Source organism: Lutra lutra, chromosome 16, assembly GCF_902655055.1.
Source record: "Lutra lutra chromosome 16, mLutLut1.2, whole genome shotgun sequence".
In the NCBI taxonomy this organism is placed as follows: domain Eukaryota; kingdom Metazoa; phylum Chordata; class Mammalia; order Carnivora; family Mustelidae; genus Lutra; species Lutra lutra.
Window position 1 is genome coordinate 29,265,372 of NC_062293.1, and position 13,549 is coordinate 29,278,920.

The following is a 13,549-nucleotide window of genomic DNA, read 5'->3' on the forward strand; positions in this document are numbered from 1 at the left end:
ATTGCTCTTAACTAATGTTCAAGTGGTATGTGCACCAAGTATGGAGTCCACACATTATCAGAGGGAATCCTTACCCTCAGTCACATGTAGATTTATGACAGGCAATAGGACCACCAGTGCAACTTTTGACAACAGATTCTTGGGTGTTCCTATTCTGATCTATCATGATTAGCCTATAAAGTGGAGGAAATAATGGTATGCAGATCATGAGGTTGTTATAATAACTAAATTAGCTAATATATGGGGGGATCGTTTTCAATAATACCCAACACACAATAGCCAGCATGTTTGTGTTAATTATCGTTACTATTACTATCGTGTGGATCACTATAAAGAAATATTAGAGATCTCTGAAATAAGGATCTATAAAGACAACAGCACATCGGCAGAGCACTTTTTCATTCCAGAGTGCTTTCTTACTGCAGACTTTCCCCATGAAGGCGAAAGGGGTTTATTTAACCTATACTACTCTCTATATTACATTAGAGAATGCGGGCTAAGAGCAGTTAAATTGTTTTGCAAAGTCACACAATAAGGAAACGACAAAAAACTCCCAAGTCTGACTCCATATTCAGCATTTATCTACCATACTCCAGCTAAAGCAGAAAGAGGTATGACAAACCTATAGACAACAGGAAGGAATAAAAATCTAAACTACAGTATGACTGCAACGATATCATTCACAACCTTTTTGGCGTTGGCCAGATATTCTCTTACACTTCTTGTCTCCGTTAAGTCAGACCCTATCTGCACAAGCATTGCACAAACCACTCCACTAACTACGTCATTTGAAAGAACACAGCACCAGCATGTGTACAGCATTGGGAAAAATTAATTTTAATATGGATCAAAATGTGGTAGCACACCTGTGAGAGATCTGCAGTGCTCTGATTAGAAGACAGACATCAAAGTGTCTAAGTTTCATTTGATCCCAGATCTTCCAAGCCAAACACTAGAGCTTACTCATTCGTTTGCTATTTTTCTTTTTTATTACACTATGTTAGTTCTCTGGAAATATTTAAATACTAAAGAAAATTGTTTTTAAGAGTACTACAGTATTTCATAAAGATGTCCTAGTGTACAGATTTCCTATGGGCTTTGGAGTTCTCGGTCAATGCATGATAACCAATGCATAAATTCATTTCCTATAGCTCTGTTTTCATTGTGTATTAATTGAATGGCACAAGTGATCTTCTCTGATAGGAATTGGTAATTCGCCCTGAAATACGGATGTGTTAATTGTCACAGACTTCAATAACACACTTTCATTCATTGTATATTAACAGATCCCACCGCATCTTTCCATGTCCTTTTGAAGTTCTTTTTTCTTTCCATAATATGTGTTAAATGCAGGTGTGACATTCAGGTCAGTTGATAACTGGCAATCATTTGTATATTAAAATTACCTCTTAAAAACAAGACAGCATCTCGGAGTCAGATGGATAACATCAATGCAGGGCTATTAAGTGCCATTATATGGTGATGGGCGGTTGCTAATTGACTAACACATCTACATCCTGTGTTAGAATCAGCCTGATCCAACCTCCTGCAAGAGTTCAACGTTATGAGAAGGAAGGGAAAAGTGAGGGGGAGATGAACCATGAGACACTGCAGACTCCGAAAAACAAACTGAGGGTTTTAGAAGGCATGGGGGTGGGAGAATGGGTGAGCCTGGTGATGGGTATTAAAGAGAGCACGAATTGCATGGAGCACTGGGTGTTATAGGTAAACAGTGAATCTTGAAACACTACATCAAAACCTAATGACGTACTGTCTGGTACCTAACATAACATGATAAAAAATAATTTGAAAAAAGAGTTGGAAGTGACTGATACATTCTGATGGAATCCACAAACACTGTTTTCTGAATTAACTCAATGGAGATGAAAGAACAAATGATGAATCTTGGTTCAAAGGCTCTCTCTCTCTCGTTTGCTATTTATGCATTTCCAACTTTACCTTTCAATCCTTTGAGTCAGTAAGTTATTCTTTTGCAATACCACATTCTGATGTGGCGTCAACTACCTCTATGTGTAGTGAGTCCCAAATCTTTATCTTTAACCTTGATTTTTTCTTCCATGATCCCAGCTATACATGCCCACTGACTCTTTGCGGGGATCCCGTAAGTACCTTGGCATTAAAAACAGAACTTTGTCTTGACATATCCAAATCACCTTTTCTTTTCAATTTTTATCCCCCAATACATTTCAGAGCCATCTTTGGTTCTTTCCTCTTTCCTAGACCCCCTCTGAAACAAGAAACTGTCAAGTCTGTCTCTTAAATGTCACTCCAGTATGTTTGCTTCTATCTCCATTGTTAATGCTTTCCTTCAACCCCCATTTCTTTTTTCTTGCAAGGATCCCGTGGCTGTTTCATTTATCATCCCATATCCTGTCATTTCCTTTTCCAAATCATTCCTTTCTAAAACACAGATCTGATCATGTCATTTTTCTCTTCTTAAATTACCTTTCTCTTCTTTCTTGCCCAGTGAATGTCTTCTCAATCTTTCAAGACCAAAATCAACTGTTACAATTCCTCTATATCCTTTCTTGACTTCTCCAAGAAGATTTAGTCTTTCTTGTCTGAATTCCAATATCCCTTCTACAAACATGTTAGAGCACTGTCACTTCCTCTGTACATTGAATTGACCAAAGTAATACAGACTTTGAGAAATGCATCATACAGCAGTACTCAGAATTTTTCTTTAGGCGGTGCCTGGGTGGCTCAGTTGGTTAAGCATCTGCCTTCACTTGGGTCATGATCCCAGGGTCCTGGGATCAAGTCCCACATTGGGCTCCCTGTTCCTTGAGGAGTCTGCTTCTCCCTCTCCTTCTGCCCCTGCTCTCTCTTCTCTCTCTCTCTCTCAGGCACTCTTTCTCTCTAATAAATAAATAAAATCTTTAAAAAAAAGAAAAGAATTTTTTTTTCAGGATCCCAGGCTTTTGCTGGGTAAATTCCTACTGTTAGTAACCAGTATAATACAAGCTTAAGAGAACACAGAGTTAGTTTGTGTAAAGTGTTAATATCTTTTCTGCAATACCATACCAGGAGTTGCAAACCCCAAGCATAAAAGATAGTGTGTGTGTGTGTGTGTGTGTGTGTGTGTGTGTGTGTGCGCGTGCACGTGCGTGTTCACACATGTAGGTAGGCCTATGCTCATATACCCAAAACCTCAAAATATGTTTCCCTGGATTATATTGAGTGGTCTTTTCTCCTTGTTAAACTAGAACTCACAGAGTGTATTTTCCCAGACTTTCTCACTGAGGTCATCTACTTCTGAGAACTATTAACTAAAATCAGTCTTACCACACCTCACCTTCCTGTTTCTTGTCCCATTTCCCCACTTCATAACTAACCTAAGTGGCTATATCCTCCATAAGTACCAAAATGAAGGAACAGTCTCACTTTTATCCCAACCTTCTGGCTAACAGTATAAAAGGGCTTTATTTTTGTTGTTCTACTGGGTTAGGATTTACTTGACAACAGTTTGACATCTGTTTGATTCAGTGTCTTGTACCTGTTAGGAGCAGGTACTAAATGTGTATTTGTTGAATGAGTGAACATATTATTTTTGTAAAAAGTTCGTCTTGGGTCAAGAAGTGAGGATGTAGGTAAATAAGCCCTAGATATAAGTTTAATATGACCTAGACTCTTGGCAAAAGAGAATCTCAGAGCACATCAAATGCAGTTAAGTCTTATGGAAACATATCAGAAAGATACCAAACCAGCCTAGAAAGTAGTCTAGGAGAGCTCTGTGCTTGCCTAGTAGTTTTCTGTGTGTGGTTTTGTTTACTTCCCTTCCAGGATCTCTTTGACTATTCAGTAAAATGTTATTAGTGGTTACAATTTGATCTCAGAGAAACAGAAAATTAGAGAAGTTCTGTGCTCATCTGTGGGAAAAGTGATACAGAGAAGAACAGTTTCCTGGTCCTTGAGTAGTGCTCCCTCTGCTTAATAGTAGAGAAGAGTGAGGGAGGGTAGTAGATGTAGTAGCAGTGAGGGAGAGTAGTAGATGTAGAGGCAGTGAGGGAAGGTAGTAGATGTAGTAGCAGTGAGGGAGAGTAGTAGATGTAGTAGCAGTGAGGGAGGGTAGTATCAACTACATGAAGAGAAGGAGAAGAAAAGGAAGGAAGAGGAGGAGAGAGTGAGAAAGCCAAAGTTATCTTATACTACCATAATTAACCTATGAAAAAGAATTATGGTCTTATATTGTAGCCACAGGTACACAGAGGCCTGGGATATTGGGGCTCATATATTTTCTTTTCTATTTTTACTATTCTACTGGGAGTTTTCTCCGGGGAAAAAAATTATGCTGTTTTTATCTCGGTGCTTCCAAGCATATTTGGATGGAGGCAACATGGATTGACACACGCCACAAATCATTCATTCAGTCACTCACTCAGTCATATATTTGATACACATTTACTGAACATTTAACATGTGAGCTGCTCATAAAACAGGCAAATATGGTAAAGATGAGGTGTATGAAAGGTGTTCATTCTTTTTTTTTTTTTAAGATTTTATTTATTTATTTGACAGACAGACAAAGATCACAAGTAGGCAGAGAGGCAGGCAGAGAGAGAGGGGGAAGCAGGCTCCCCGCTGAGCAGAGAGCCTGATGCGCGGCTCGATCCCACAACCCTGGGATCATGACCTGAGCCGAAGGCAGAGGCTTTAACCCACTGAGCCACCCAGGCGCCCCAAAAGGTGTTCATTCTTTAAGAATGGGGAGCATTGGTGTTCTCTTTGGCAGCACATATACTAATATCATAATATGGAGAAGATTAGCATGGCCCCTGTGCAAAGATGACACACAAATTCACGGAGTGTTCCATATTTTTGTGGGAGACAGAGGCCTCCAGTTATGGAATGAGTACATCACAGGAGTTAAAAGCACAGCGCAGGGAATGGAGTTAATGGTACTGTAATAATTACATAGCGACAGATGGTAGCTACAGATGTGGTAAGCATAGCATAATATGTAAGTGGATAGAGATGTTGAATCACTATGTTGTACACCTGAAACTACTGTAACATTGTGTGTCAACTGTACTCAAATAAAAAACTTAAAAAAAAAATAACAAACGGAAAATAATGAAATGGCTGGTGGAAGGGACATTTCTAGACTTAAGGAAGACATCCCTGAGGCTTCCATGCAACAAGTCTCCTTTTTCAGACAACAGAAGGATGCATGCCTCGGAGTCGGCCAGAGAAGGTCTTGTTAGAACATCGCTAGGGCCAGGCAAGGTCACACATTGGAACCAAGAAGGCTAGAGCCTAAAATATGTAGAAAAGTCTTAAGGGATGAGTCTGGGGAATAGTTACTCTTCAGGACAGAAAGTCAAACCAGAAAAATCAAAGTGAATGTTAGTCAGGGGTTGGGATGGTACTAAGCATGGGTCTAGGGATCCCTGCTCAAAGCATCAGGTAAGGACCAGAAGAGAAGAGTTATAAGCTGGGTTTAAAGGCTGACTACAATTTAATAAGGCAAAGCCTAGCTCTTCCTTGAGAAGGGCATTAAGGCTTACAGTAGAGTCTGGAAGCTAAAGGGGACAAAAAAAGGAATAGAATATGTTGGTGAAAAGTTGGAATGACCATCAGTAATCTATAAGAATAATTCAGTCTGTTTTCATTTCTGTATTAGGAGTTTCAAGAAAGACCCATCACAATGCGATTTCAGGGGCATAAGCTGTTTGTAAATTTTAGAATGGAGAAATTTACATGCATAAGTCAGAGCTAAGATAATCATATAAATTTTGCCCAAATAAGAGTAACAGCTAATCTCCAGAAAATAAATCTTAGAGTAAAAATAGGGTAAAATATCCACACTAACCATTAATATGCATAGCAGAGATTCCCTTCAAATAACCAAAGCCCTAGGAGAACAGAGAAACGCTACATGTCCAAGAGAGTGGAAACACAAGAAACTGGTTTTCCGATGGAAATAGAGGATGGGAAAATGGGTCACTGACTCATGACTGAAATATTGTCATGACTGTGGTTGGCATAAATATTAACATTCACTCTTACCAACTCAAAATATTGACCTAATGGCACTTTGTCTTATAATTTCTTGTTGCATAAAGTTTATTTATGCTTTTATCTCACCCACTAGAATACTGAGGGTCAATCCTAGTGTACATTAAATAATTTTTCTTTTGTTTTTTAAGTAGATACTCCAGGGCTCTGCCTACAGAAATTCCAATTTAATTGGTGTGGGTTGGACTCTGGTCAACAGTATTTTTTTTAAAGATTTTACTTATTTATGTGACAGAGAGAGAGCCTGACAGCAGAAGCAGGTGGAGGGGCAGGAGAAGAGGGGAAGCAGACTCCACACTGAGCGGGGAGCCTGATGTGGGACTAGATCCCAGGACCCTGGGATCATGACCTGAGCCAAAGACAGACAATTAACCAACATAGCCACCCAGGTGCCCCTGGTCACTAGTATTTTTTAAACTTTCCTAGGTAATTATAATGTGTTCAGTGTTAAAATTTTCATAGCTCATTAAAATATCATTAACTGCTAAACAGAGTTCCCAGAGGATTATTCTGGGCTGCTAGAAAAATCTAAATCTAAAATTGAGGATCATTGCTTGTTAAAGATTATTTTAGAATGAAAGTAAAGATTTTCTAAAATGTTTAAAAATATCCACAGTCAGAAGCTTCTGAGTCAGGATATCTCTGAATAATCATTACCTCCCTTCTTCCTCAAACCCAAAAGAAATCATCCAAACTCCAAAGATTCCAAAAGAAAAAATTTTTAACATAGCAGTCCTAAGAAAGTGAGGAAATTCCTGCCTACATGCCAAACTTATAAGGAATTTACAGAAAATAAAATGATATGATGAAGAAACTAAGACCCCATGCATGCCTGACATGCGACAGATGAAAAGGCAAGTTTTCCAATCACCAAATCCTGGAATAACAAAAGATAAGAGGCAGCAGGAAATAGAAGTAAGAGCCAGAAGTGGAGAATTTAGCAAGTAATTAATTAAAGGACTGAAAAACAGCTCCTTGACCTTGGCTTTCTGAGCATCTGACAATATGGGATGCTAAGAGAAAAACAGAGCAATGTGAACAAAGTACGGGAAAATTAATAATAATTTTTTTAAATATAAAAAGAATGTATGAAATATACATGAACAGTTTAAGAATAATAATGGGTGAATACTCAGGTAAGCAGCAGTAATTAAGAACAATCATTGCTGGTACCTTAGAATTCCTCTCCTGCTAATATCTCATTGTCTCTCCACTAAGAGTAACTAATAAATTAATTTGATAGATATCATTTATTTCCTTATTTTATAGAAAATACTTTACTGTCTATGATCACAACTCTAAGCAAAATATTGTTGGCTCTGCGTCTCTCTGAATTTGGTATATATGGGATCGTATTTTATACAATTCTTCTGTAACTTCTTCCAGTCAACAATGTATTTGTGGATTTCAATTCTGTTGATGTCTGTGTATAGCTGTGACTTGTTCCTTTTCACTGAGATAACAGTCTACTTTATAAATCTGTCAGTAGTTTTTAGCCAATAACTACTGGAAAGCATTTGGATTGCTTCCATTTTTTAATTTGTTTTATAAGCAGTGCTGCTATTAACATTTTTGTAATAACATCTATGTGCACGTGTAAAATTCTATTATATTCCCAAAAGTGACATATTCCTCTATTCAACTTTCCTAGGCCATGCCAAACTATTTTCAAAGTACTTCAACCAATTTATACTCCTTCCAGAAGCCTATGAGAATCTCTCGTTATATATCCTTGCCATCATCGGGATTATTGAAGTCTTAAACTTTAATCTGTATATACAAAAGTATGTCCTTGTGGCTTAAATTAACATTTGATTAAAAATGAGGCAAAGGATCTTATTTTAGCTTATTAGTCATTGGGACTTCCTCCTTTGTGAATTTCCTGTTCCAACTTTCATCAGGAATTTTTCTATTAGGGTTGTCTACATTTTTTCACTTATTGATTTATGACATTTCATTAAATAATTCCAAAAATACTTACGGGGCACATTCTGTGTACCAGGCCCTGTTCTAGAGACCTGCAATGCACCAATGGAAAATACACACACACACACACACACACACTACAAACAAAATATTCTGTGCTCTTAGAGACATAAGCATTTTGATGTTGATAACAGTGAAAGAGGAAGAACAGGTCAAATAAAAATTTGTATGTATAAAATAACAAATTCTATTTGTAAAAACTTAAAAAAAATACCCATTAAGCAGAGAGTAAGGAGAAGAGGAGTGTGGATGTTTCATGAGAATGGAACGCTGAAGGTTGCCGGGGGCAGAGGTGTAGGGAAGAGAGTGGTTGGGTTATGGACATTGGGAGGGTATGTGCTATGGTGAGTGCTGTGAAGTGTGTCAACCTGGTGATTCACAGACCTGTACCCCTGGGGATAATAATATATTATATGTTAATGAAAAAATAAAAATTATTTTAAAAGAATGGAATGGATTACAGCTTTGATTATTTTAAGAATAAGCCTTATGGAGATGAGAGACATAGTATTAGTGGAGTTCAAATCTTAGTCATCCTATGATGAACAGAGGTTCTTTCCTGACCTATACTGGACACATAACATGAGCAAAACATTTTGTTGTGTAATGCTCTTGAAATCTATAGATGGCTTTCTATGACAGTGTCACGGATCCACCCTGCCTGACACAGGTAACTTATGAGAAGCAAACAAAAAAGCTAATATGTAGATAATCTTGGAGAGTGGAATCCTTACACAAAACAAAACTCTGAGAAACTCTAAAGGAAGAGAACGAATTTCAATACATAAACATTAGAGTCTCTACAGAAAAAACACTCTGAAAAATATAGAGGGTACACAACACCTTCATAACAAAAATCCTGATATATGCAAAGAATAGATACCCACAATATATGAAGATTTCCTATAGACCAGTAACAAAATAGAACAACTCTAGAAACATGGACAAGGGATATGGAAAGGTTATTCACCTAGAAGATCTGTATTTAATTATAGAGAATAATGTTCACTACACACACACACACACACACACCCCAAATCAGTTTTGGTATTATGCGGTCTTTCCATAATGCAACGTAACATAATGTAATGTTTCCATAATGTAGTGTAAGGTATATGGGTTTGGAGAGGTGTTGTTTCCAAGTTTTTGACCCATGAAATTGATCTTTGGTCATCATGAAGGGTTGTACGAAAGACACAAGGAGGAGAAATGAGGAAGACACATCAAAGTAACAAGCTCCAGGTTTGTTGCTTTTCTACCTCAACAGGATCTGCCCAGATAATTTATTACGGATAACAATTTCTTTTAATTTATCTCCTTACTCTGTTGCCAGGTCTTTCTGCCACTTTTGAGATGGCTAACTAATAATAACACTTTTTGTGAAAGCATTATCGTCACACAATAGAATAGCAGTTATATTCATGCTGGCGAAATGTGTTAATATTTTCTGTTTAAAAACGGGGTGCTATTTTGCCCCTCGGATAAGGCAGCTGAAGTTTCTTTAAAAGCTCAGCTAAATACACACCATCCTGTGAAATATCACTTCTGCTATTCAGGAGACGTTTGGAACCTCAGGGGCGGTTACGCAGCTCTGAGAAGAGGCTGCCATCTTAATGATTCTGTGACGGATTCTGAGCTCCATGGAGTTATTATGCCAAGCAGTATGCCTGTGTCACTTTGATCTCCTCGTGGGTAATTCTGGCAGCATGAAAGCAACTCAGTATACAGTCTCAAGAGTACCAGTTCTAGAGATAGACAGCTCGGGTTTGCATCCTGTGTTCACCAGTTTTGTGCTGGAAGGCCACAGACAAAGCTACTCCATCTCTCTGAGCCCAGTTTCATCATCGGAAAAAACTGTGCACTCCCCATAGGCTTGTTGTAAAGACTACACAGAACAGTATACGGGAAGCACCTGAGAAAAAAGCAGCAGCAGAGCCACACTGACCACTCATTTCTTTATACTGATGGAGCACAAGCAGCAGCCCTGAAAGATGCCGAATCCTGATGGACCTGAGGTGTATCGTGGATGTTATGGGGGTGGTTGGATGAGATCCATATGAATTGTTGAGAACAGTGCCTGGCACACAAGACTTGGTTAATAACCTTAGGTGTCGGGGTACCTGGGTGGCTCAGTGGATTAAAGCCTCTGCCTTCAGCTCAGGTCATGATCTCAGGGTCCTAAGATCGAGCCCCGCATCGGGCTCTCTGCTCAGCAGGAAGCCTGCTTCCCCCTCTCTCGCTGCCTGCCTCTCTGCCTACTTGTGATCTCTGTCAAATAAATAAATAAAATCTTAAAAAAAAATAACCCTAGGTGTCATGTTAATTTTTGGCAGTATGAAAAGACTATGTGTATTTGGAATGTAGACATGTCTTTTAACCCCTGTGTAGATTCAGAACAGAACTGGATTTATTTTACCTTATTTATTCATTTACTTTTAAGCAGGCACTATACCCAGCATGGAGCCCAGCACAGAGCTTGAACTCACGACCTTGCGATCAAGACCTGAGCTGAGGTCAAGAATCCCAACACTAAACTGACTGAGCCACCCAGGTACCTAACACAGATTTACTTTAAATCTCTACTATTCATTGAGGACAATGCATTAGAGTGGGCGTTCAGAAATCAACTGTCAAGAGGTGAAAAGGAGGGGTGCCTGGGTGGCTCAGTGGATTAAAGCCTCTGCCTTTGGCTCAGGTCATGATCCCAGGGTCCTGGGATCAAGCCCTGCACTCTGCTCAGCAGGGAGCCTGCTTCCCTTCCTGCCTCTGCCTGCCTCTCTGCCTACTTGTGATCTCTGTCAAATAAATAAATAAAATCTTCAAAAAAAAGAGGTGAAAAGGAATAAATGACTCTTGTACTTCATTTATGTGGGTTTTCTTCTAAATCTATGCTCTACACAAACAACATTACTTCCTATTTCTCACACAGCAGAATGCGCGATGATCACAACATTCCTTAGTCTTTCATATTAGTCTTTATTCCACATTATTAATTCTTTTCCTTTCTTTTCTTTTTCCCCCAATTAGGCATTGAGCTCCTTCAGATGAATTTTAAGTTTTCCCTCTGGATTCAAAGGAAGTTTCCTTGTTGCCTAAAGCCCAGGTGCTCCAACTTCTCAGGTAACTGGTGGTTAATCTTTCCATCATCGCTCTGTAGAGAGTGATAAGTTCTTAGAGTTAAAAATAAATTTAACATCTTCTCAGCAATTCATTTTGCATTTTTTAAGAAACCACAGTGACTGAAAAAAAAATCCTCAAGGATTCCATTTGATGCCTAGTGGCAAATATTACTTGATTACGCTGGCAGTTAGGAATGGTTCAGCTTTAACTTAACTGTGGCAAAATGGCCTTGTAGGCCACTGTTTTACAGGACACCAAGAGCCTGGTGACAGGGGAACACCTTAGCGGGCCATCCAGATTATCACTAAATGCCAATCACCCAGAAATGCACCAAGCAGAATAGGTGCATGAATTTTCACTTTTTTTTTTCTCCAGTTTTTATATTTTCTCCACATTTTGTCCCTTTCACTGTTCTAATTTCTGGTCTGATTTATTTATGATAACAACCATTGGGCATACTGAATTTTCTTTTTTCCAGAACGATAGCATCCTTTACTGTTCTCCCAGTTTCATCCTCCTTTCTCCGAAGGATTTATGTTAGCTGAGGATCTAAGCAATTGATAAACTGTATATACACCTCACCACATATAATTGATGTTGGCATGCATTCAGAGCTCTTCATCTGAGTTGAGGGTATAAATGTGGCTGCCTGATAAATAAATTGTATTCAAAGCTCTGCACGCTCAGTAAATTTCCCAAATTAATTACATCTCTGGTGCTTTCGATCTTGATTGAAGAGAGAGAGATGATAACATATTTGGTCCTTGTGGCTACCTTGAATTTAGATCCCTTATCATCACGTCTAGCTGTGTGACCAAAGGAGATACCAGTATCAGAGAAAGTGCCTTGGAAATTATCAAGGGATTTATAATTGTGAAGTACAGGGATGTACAGTAGTATTTATTTTGTTAAGTAGGATAGCATCAGGAGCTGAATGAAAGCAGAGATTTAAAAGCTTATGAGAACCTTAGTGAGGGGTGCCTGGGTGACTCTGTCATTGGGCATCTGATTCTTGATCTCAGCTCAGGTTGTTGATCTCAGGGTCTTGAGTGCAAGCCCCACACTGGGCTCCACCCTGGGCATGGAGCCTACTTAAAAAACAAAATCCTCAATGACAGGAACCATTCCATTGGTTTTTATTATTTTATGTTTATATTATTTATATTTTATTATTCTGTGCTCCATATATGGGCTGAAATGATGTATGTCTCATGAATATTTGTTAAATGAGAGAAAAAATTAAACTTTCAAATTAATCTCTAAATTTCAGGGCTTATCACAATATTCCAATGTACTCACTCTCTTGTATGAAGAGATTGTTTTCAACCTGCTAAAAATCCATCAATACTTATTTCCTTAAGGGCTTACTGCGCACCAGGCAGTTGGCTGGGACCTCGAGAAACATGAAGTAATCATTCAAAAATCAAGGAGAGGGAGCTCTGATTTAGAGCAGTGAATTCAGCCTGTGGGTTTACCTCTCTTGTCCCCTTCACCCACAGCCCCTTCCAGTGAGTAAATTTTATCAGCACAAGGAAGGAGAAAATGTTAGAAAATTGCGAAAATTTAGTGGAAATAAAACAGAAATTGAAAGGAAGCTTTCCCGGGGCACCTGGGTGGCTCAGTGGGTTGAGCCGCTGCCTTCGGCTCAGGTCATGATCTCAGGGTCCTGGGATCGAGTTCCGCATTGGGCTCTCTGCTCAGCGGGGAGCCTGCTTCCCTCTCTCTCTGCCTGCCTCTCTGTCTACTTGTGATCTCTCTCTGTCAAATAAATAAAATCTTAAAAAAAAAAAAAGAAAGGAAGCTTTCCCAACCTCCAAGGCCTTGGATATACATAGAGAACTGACCTAGTGAGTGTGTGAAAAAGAGGCTCCAGGAGAAAGCCAGAAACACAACCAAAGTCAGAGTGACATCATATATCTGTATCTCTCTATATACACATACATATACATATATATCTGAAGGAAAAAACAAAGAACAGTGGATGAGGTTCATGGGGAAAAAGGCAATAATAAAATTTAAAACTAAGAAATCGTTAAAAACAAGAATTTACAACATTAGGAGCAAGAGAAGGAATGTAAGCATATGAAGGAAATAGTTACAATCATAATACTATAACATTATATACATATTAAAATACGTACATATTATATAGACATTTATAGTCATGTTACAGTCTTCCCAAAAAGCTCTATTTTCTTTTTTTTTTTTAAGATTTTATTTATTTATTTGACAGACAGAGACCACAAGAAGGCAGAGAGGCAGGCAGAGAGAGAGGAGGAAGCAGGCTCCCCGCTGAGCAGAGAGTCCGACGTGGGGCTCAATCCCAGGACCCTGAGACCATGACCTGAGCCAAAGGCAGAGGCTTTAACTCACTGAGCCACCCAGGCACTCTTAAAAAGCTCTG

The 13,549-nt window shown here is 38.8% G+C and overlaps 1 non-coding gene across 1 annotated transcript; it reads left to right on the forward strand.

Moving 5' to 3' along the window:
- The first annotated feature begins 4,737 nt into the window (after nucleotides 1-4,737).
- Nucleotides 4,738-4,841, forward strand: LOC125088218 (U6 spliceosomal RNA). The gene has a single exon (XR_007123621.1). It is a non-coding gene; the product is annotated as a U6 spliceosomal RNA (small nuclear RNA).
- The last annotated feature ends 8,708 nt before the right edge of the window (nucleotides 4,842-13,549 follow it).